Source organism: Simochromis diagramma, unplaced genomic scaffold (assembly GCF_900408965.1).
Source record: "Simochromis diagramma unplaced genomic scaffold, fSimDia1.1 OVJJ01000079.1, whole genome shotgun sequence".
In the NCBI taxonomy this organism is placed as follows: Eukaryota; Metazoa; Chordata; class Actinopteri; order Cichliformes; family Cichlidae; genus Simochromis; species Simochromis diagramma.
In genome coordinates, this window is record NW_024387075.1 from 2378936 (window position 1) to 2386650 (window position 7715).

Below are 7715 nucleotides of genomic sequence, written 5' to 3' on the forward strand. Positions count from 1 at the left end.
TTTGGTTCTGTACATTACCACATTGAATCTTAAATGCAACAACTCAGATGCAGTTGACATACAGACTTTCAGCTTTAATTCAGTGGCTTGAACAAAAAGATTGTATAAAAATGTGAGGAACTGAAGCATTTTTTAAACACCATCTTCATTTCAGAGGCTCAAAAGTAATTGGACAAATTAAATAAGTGAAAATGTTAATTTCTAATACTTAGTTGAAAACCCTTTGCTGCCAATGACAGCCTGAAGTCCTTAAGTCATGGACATCACCAGATACTGGGTTTCCTTCTTTTCAATGCTCTGCCAGACCTTTACTGCAGCGACTTTCAGTTGCTGTTTGTTTGTGGGCCTTTCTGTCCGAAGTTTAGTCTTCACCAAGTAAAATGCAAACTCAGCTGCTAAGATCAGGTGGTCAGTAAAGAATATTCCACTTCTTTGCTTTAATAAACTCCTGGGTTACTTTGGCTGTATGTTCTGGATCATTGTCCAGCTGTATTATGAAACACCACCCAATCAATTTGACTGCATTTAGCTGGATTTGAGCAGACAGTATGTCTCTGAACACCTCAGAATTCATTCAGCTGCTTCCGTCCTGTGTCACATCATTTTTTTTAGTAAAGTCTAGACTAGACTTTCTATTCTTGAGGCTTATGAGTGGTTTGTACCTTGCATTGAACTCAACCAGTCTTCTCTTTATGGTACACTTGGATATTTATGGGCCTACCTCCGTGAGAGTGTTGTTCACTTGGTTGGCTGTTGTGAAAGGGGTTCTCTTCACCATGGAAATGATTCTACAATTATCCAACCACTGTTGTCTTCCATGGACATTCAGGTCTTTTTGCATTGCTGAGTTCACCACACCTCAGATAAACTCCACGCCTTTAACTGCTTAACTGATAATGACATAACGAAGGAATTGCTCACACCTGCCCATAAAATAGCCTTTGAGTCAACTGTCCAATTACTTTGGCTCCCTTTAAAAAGAGGGTGGCACACGTTAAGAAGCAGGAATTCCTAAACACTTCATCAAATTTGAATGTGGATACCTTCAAATGATAGCTGATCTTACACATTGTGTCCGTGTTCACTATATAACTATAATTGGAATATGTTTCAGTAAACAGGTAAAAAATAAAAATAAAAAATCTCGTGTTAGTGTCCAAATATGAATCTAAGCTTCTGATGCAGGCTAGTGTCTAGCATACATGAGAAGACTTTGACAACACTTAAGTCTGGCATCATGTAAAATGTTAATTGCAATATCACAAGTTGGGCCATACAGCAGCATTACAGTATATTGGTGGACTGATGGGTGGCATTTATTGGAATATCAAGATGAGAAAAAAAGCCTTTCAACTAGGAAAAGATGAAATTCAGTCTCATACTTTTCCAGATAGTTGCCCAACCTAGATATAGTTTTGTTAAAAAAATGTAACACAATAAAGTTGCTTAACACAGTCCAAAGTCAGTAATATTCAGTTCTCACATCACAAAAGCTCTGGCACAGTGGCAATGGGACTAAGCTATTAGTGTAACAGAACAGACAAAAAGTTCAGGATGTTAAATCCAAAACCTAAAGTATAATCTGAAAAACAGTTGCAGAAATCTCTTCTGAGAGAGAAGACAGAAAATAGCTCAGTGTAAATTATTTTGCGTTAATTGTGATTTAAATAAAACACTTGTTTTCTGCTCCTTTTTTGACTACCTCGACGAATAGATCTGTAGGGGAACAGCATGCCAAGGAAAGACTGTGACAAGGTTTCTCAGGAGCTGTCCATGGTATCAAAACAAACAGGGGTGGGAGGTTCAGCTTACAGTCTCTAGTGATGTCAGGTAGTTTTTTTAGGAGTTGGGCTCGGCCTCTTAGGTCCAGTCAAATAATGTCTTTTTTAAAAACATTTTTATCATTTTTTATTAAAAACATTATCCTTTTTCATCTTTATTCGATAGTCACAGTGGAGAGAGGACAGCAAAGTGGGGAGAGAGAGGGAGGGAAAACATGAGGCAAAGGGCCGCGGGTGCAACTCAAACCCGGGCGGGCTGCTCTCGGCCGTATATGGCATGTGGTCGCCCACTCAACGCACTGAGCTAAACCAGCGCCCATGAAGGATGTCTTGGTATTTGTAATGCTTCAACATGCCAGGACATTTTGTCAATTTTATGCTCCAAACTTTGTGGTAACAATTTTGGGATGGCCCCTTCCAGTTCCAACAAGACTGCGCAAAACAAGGTCCATAAAGACATGGATGAGCGAGTTTCATGCCGAAGAACTTCACTGGCCTGACTTCAACCCGATCAGAGACTAGCAGAGACTCTGAGCCATGCCTTCTCCATCCAACATCTGTGTGTGACTTCACAAATACATTTCTGAAGTAATGGTGTTACGGACCTTGCAGGGCCTTCTCCTGAAGTTGCCTATGTGGGCGTGTCCTACCATCTCTCCTGCCCTAGGTGCCACCTTTTTCTTTTGTACAGCTGACTCCCATCAGCAAGCCATGTTGGTGGGTGCAGCTAGTGAGCTGTGTTCGGTGATTGTTTACTCCCACTCTGTGGAGAGGAGTGATTGGTGACTAAACTTTTTTTTACTTACTTTTCAGTTTACTGACCGATGCCTGAGTTTTTGTTTGTTTCTTTAAATGGTGATAGCAGCTTGTCCGTCTCTTTTAGTTGAGTTATTAATAAAAACTTTAATAAAACTCCTTAATTTAACCCTTTTGCTTCCCTGTCTCCTTTTTCCGACCCGGACACTTTTTGTTACTTTCCCTCATCGCCTGCCCGCTCATATTAAACCTTATAGACTAAGAATGGGATGTCACTGAAGTTCATATTCATGTGAGGGCAGATGAGTAAATACTTTTGGTTATATTATGTAAACAAATGGAGAAGATCTGCTCAATTCATCATGGAAAGTGCCCTATGATGCAATTTAATTCAATTCAGATTTATTTGTATGGCACTAGAACAGTTGCCTCAAGGTGCTTTATTTTGTAAAGTAAAGACCATACAACTATACAAAGAAAGCAAGGAAAGCCCCAACTATCATATGACAACCCTTCCCAAAGTGCTCTGGCAACAATGGGGAAAAAACTCCCTTTTAACAAGAAGAAATCTCCAGCAGAACCAGGTTCATGGAGGGGCAGCCATCTGCTGCGATCAATTGAGGGTGCACACAGGATTACCTGATCTGGCCCTAATTATAACCTTTATTAAGAAGGAAAATTTTAAGCTCAATCTAAAAATAGAGGAGGTTTTCTCATCTTGAAACCAAACTGAGAGTTGGTTGCACAAGAGAGGGGCCTGATAGATGGCTGGATGGTTGTCCCCCTATTCTACTTTCAAAAACTCTGAAAACCTCGAGTAAGCTTGCAGTCTGAGAATAAAGTGCTCTACTGGGATAATATGATTCTATGAAGTTTTTATATATGATGTGGCCTGATATTTCAGGAATTGTATGTGGGAAGAAGGATTTTACAATCAATTAGGATTTTACAGGGAGCTCGTGAAGAGAAGCTAATACAGGAAATATGAGCTCTTTTTCTGGTCTTTGTCAGGACTCTTGCTGCTGCATTTTAGATGAATGCTTTTCAGGGAATTATCTGACAATAGCAAATTACAATAGTCTAGCCTTTAAGTAGGGCAGCATGGTGGCATGCTGGTTAGCACTGTTGCCTCACAGCAACAGGCCGGGGTCTTTCTGCGTGGAGTTTGCATGTTCTCCCCGTGTTTGTGTGGATTCTCTCTGGGTACTCTGGCTTCTTCCCACAGTCCAAAGACGTACAGTTAGTGGGGATAGGTTAACTGGAAACACTAAATTGCCTGTGGATGTGAGTGCGATTGGTTGTCTCTGTCTATGTGTTAACCCTGCGAGAGACTGGCGACCTGTCCAGGGTCATCTGGTTCATGGATAAATATAGCTGTTTATCATCTGCATAGCAAAGGAAATGTATGCATCCATCCATGCATTTTATTAACCACTTATTCACATCAGGTTCATGGCGAGGGCTTGAACCAGGTATCATTCAGCAAAGGGCATGGTACACCCTGGAATAATGGCCATTCCAATAAAAGGGATAATGGAAATGTATGCATATCGAATGAGGGAAGCAGTTGACAGCGTTTTAGTAGATACAGGTGAATGGCTTAGAAATGAATTGAGCTGCGGTTTGGGGAAGGCCTCGAAGGGGACTGAAAGCAGCTCCCGGGCCTGGCAGATCCCCATGTACTAAATAGAAGTGAAGAAGTGAAAGAATTGAAAAGGGGAGGGAGGGTGGGGGACATAAACGAGAATGAACAGCTTGTAGAACTGAGGGAACATATATAGATAAGAACCGGAAGTAACGTGTTTAGAGGCGGGGTCCCGCTCCTGAAATTCAGATACTTTATCTCCAATTGTGTTAGAGACATTCCTCATTTTCAAGGGACAAATTGAAATATATAAGATAAATACAACTCAAACCAATGAAGGACATTTTAATACATTTTAATAGTCTTTGCAGTCTCTGGAGAAAAATTCTGCTATTCCCTGTATTAAATCCTGCACAGGTCTAGAAGGAGAAGCACAAAGATGAGTCCATCATCAAGAGGCCATAAGAAGTGTCATGATGCACTCTAAATCCTGGCTGAAACTCTTCAAATAAACCATTCTTCTGTATGTAAGCAGACTCACAACTGATGTTTGGAGTTTTTTGTGAAATTAAAGGTCAATGATGTGTACTATGATGTGTGGACTCTATGTGCTAGTGTACCAAAGCAAACTTTGCCCATTCACTTTTATGTGAATGTAATGTACGTATTTATTGGTATTTTTATAATCCAGTTGTGTGGTTCTATTATATTTTTTAAAAACTATTTTAAATGTTGAATATATGAAATAAAAATGACCGTATCTACAGACTCTGTTGGAAATCAGTTCACACACTGGACAACAGCTACAGAGAAGACGTTCAAATAAAACAGCATTCTTCCTCGCGTGTTGAAATCTCCTTCCTCTCGTTATCACTGTGCCTTTAAAACAGTCATCTCCTTTCATGTCCATGTAGGAAATTCACTATTATTATGTAATATCTTACAGCAACATCCATTCACTGTTACTATATTCAGCAGTAGCGAGCTAAATATAACTACATACCATCAGCTGTGATAACAAATTTCAGCGTGGCATCAAAAAGTTTTGCATGAGAACAAATTAGAATCTTAGAACATTGGCCATTTGTTCCACTGTTTCTCAACCTCAAGTGCCTTTTTACATCTATATAGCAGACAAGTTTGGCAGAATATAAACAGAGAGTTGCAAAAATTATTCTGAATGTTAATTTTCAAATTTGCATCAGTAGAAATGCAACACAGTGTTGCACAAAATATATATCTCCATCCCCACTATTAAAAAAACAACAGCAGCTGCATGTTATTACACTTACAAGGTCAGTGTCGATACTGTGAAAAGGCCAAATCAATACCTAACATGGATAAGTGAGCTACAGCTGATTTATAATGCATAAACGTATGCATCAAACAAAGTGCATTATTTAAACGCCAAGGTGCATGCAAGTTCATGTTTACCAATCGCAGTAACAAAATTAGCTGCCTCAGCTGCAGCAAACTTGACAAAGGACTCCCAGTGAGTATACTATCACTCTGAAAACACTCAATGGGAACAGAGCATCACACACACCCATTCAATGCAGCGTCTCTGTGGTGTGCCAACTCACATGCCTATTACATAACAGGGCTCCTACTCCCAGGCCTGACGCCCCTGATAAATACACGCACGCTTTGCTGCACATGAACTATTTATATACAGCACCCAAGACAGGGATGGTCAAAAATACCACTCCAGTCAATTATTCATTGAGAAACATTCCAAAACACAGAGGAGAATGAGTTCGTCTGCACAGGCTGGGGGGTGGGTGAGGGGGCTAACAATAAACAGCATCCATTAGCAATGCAGCAGCTCATTTGTCCTCAGTGGTGCTGAATCCAAAGGGCAGCAAATGTGCAGCTGCAAATTTCCCCTCCCATGTGTTGTGCTTGTATTTATAGGAGCCTGTGCATACACTTCAGCTCCTCTGCAACCATCTTGTTCCTTTCCAGGGTTCTAAAAATAGCAGGCTGCATTGTGTGTGTGTGTGTGTGTGTGTGCCATTTTTAGATCCTGGAAATGAAATGGAAAAAAAAAGAACAAGGCGGCAGAAAAAGATACTGTTGTTTATGTGAATGAACACACTGTTCCATATTTGTTCTAAGGCACTCCATGCTGCACTGGCAACATTGTGTACAAGTAAACAATGCTTAACACAGCCAGGTTTCAATTCATGAGGCCTATATGAATTGTTTCACACGTGTAAAGCTTTAGAAATCCAATTATTTTCTAGTGTTTCTCACAGTGCATCATCTGTTTCTTCTTTCACTGGAGAAGAAGAAAACTGCATCCAGTGTCACGTCTGTGCCCATAGCGTTCTAGCGCCACCATGGGTCAAGCTAGAGCTGCGTTTTTGCACAAAAAACTTTTGAACCACATACATGACATTTGGCTTCTTGGATTAAGACACATTCAAAGTGAACTGTGATGTCTGCTGCTGCTCTAAAAAGTTTAAGCATTTTCACAGGTCACCTTTTTCCCTCTCAATCTCAATTAGAATTGGGACAGATGATTGTCAGACCTAGTCTCATGTTATCAGATGGATCATTAGCCAATCGGAGCAAAGCCATCAAACAGGAAGTGAGATCATAGCTACGATGCCTAACAAATGTATTAGAGCATTATAAGGTTTCTGCCACAGCTGACCTAAATTAACAGTATTGGTAATTACCAGAATTATCTTTTTTTTTTAGGTTTCTGTAATGGTTAATCTGTCAGTATGTGCAAGGTCTTTATATTTTTAATGCTAAAATAATATTGTTGTTGTTAGCCATAAATGTTCAAATGTATTGTTTTACAAAAAAGCAGAAAATAATATTCAAACACTTTATTTTGATTAAGGTGACAGAAAAGTTATTTGCTCTGCAGAAAAATCAGTTTATATATCCTATGCTTGATTCATTACTGACTTCTCAGAAAAGTCCAGATGAATTTATTTATGGACAGATTTCTGTCCAGACTATTTCTGTTTTCATGACATGTGGTCTAATGAATTTGCTAAGCACCGTACACCAGCAATCCTTGATTGTATTTGCACCAAATGTGGCGTATGGACTCCACTGGGTCAGGCTGAAAATCTGTTGCTTGACCACAGGGGTGCTGTAAGCAGAAGCAGGGTTTTCCTGTCAGTGCATACAGTACATACAACCACGCTTCTAATGTGACAGCTGTGCTCTGCTGACCTGCTTGGCGTCCTTATCACTGCTGGCAGCTTTAGTCATTTAAGTACTGTTAAAGCCCATATTCACAATCACATCACATAAACAATTGGTGCTTTTCCGTGGGAGCAAACTCCGTTTTGTTTTTGCACTTGTTATACACACACAAAATAATTAAAACACAGATATATTATTTAAAAAAATAACTTATGGTAATATTGATGTGATGTTGTGGCAATCTTAGTTTTGCTATAACACACTCATTGTACAGCTCTGCTGTCCTAACGTGTGAAAATCTGTTATTATCTTCAACTCACACAATGCCAATACAACATCCTTTGAAAGAGTTTCATTCTTCATAGTAGTAGTAAAACAGGAGAATGCTGCATAAAAACCACATTATCTGAACAAGCTGAGGGCGG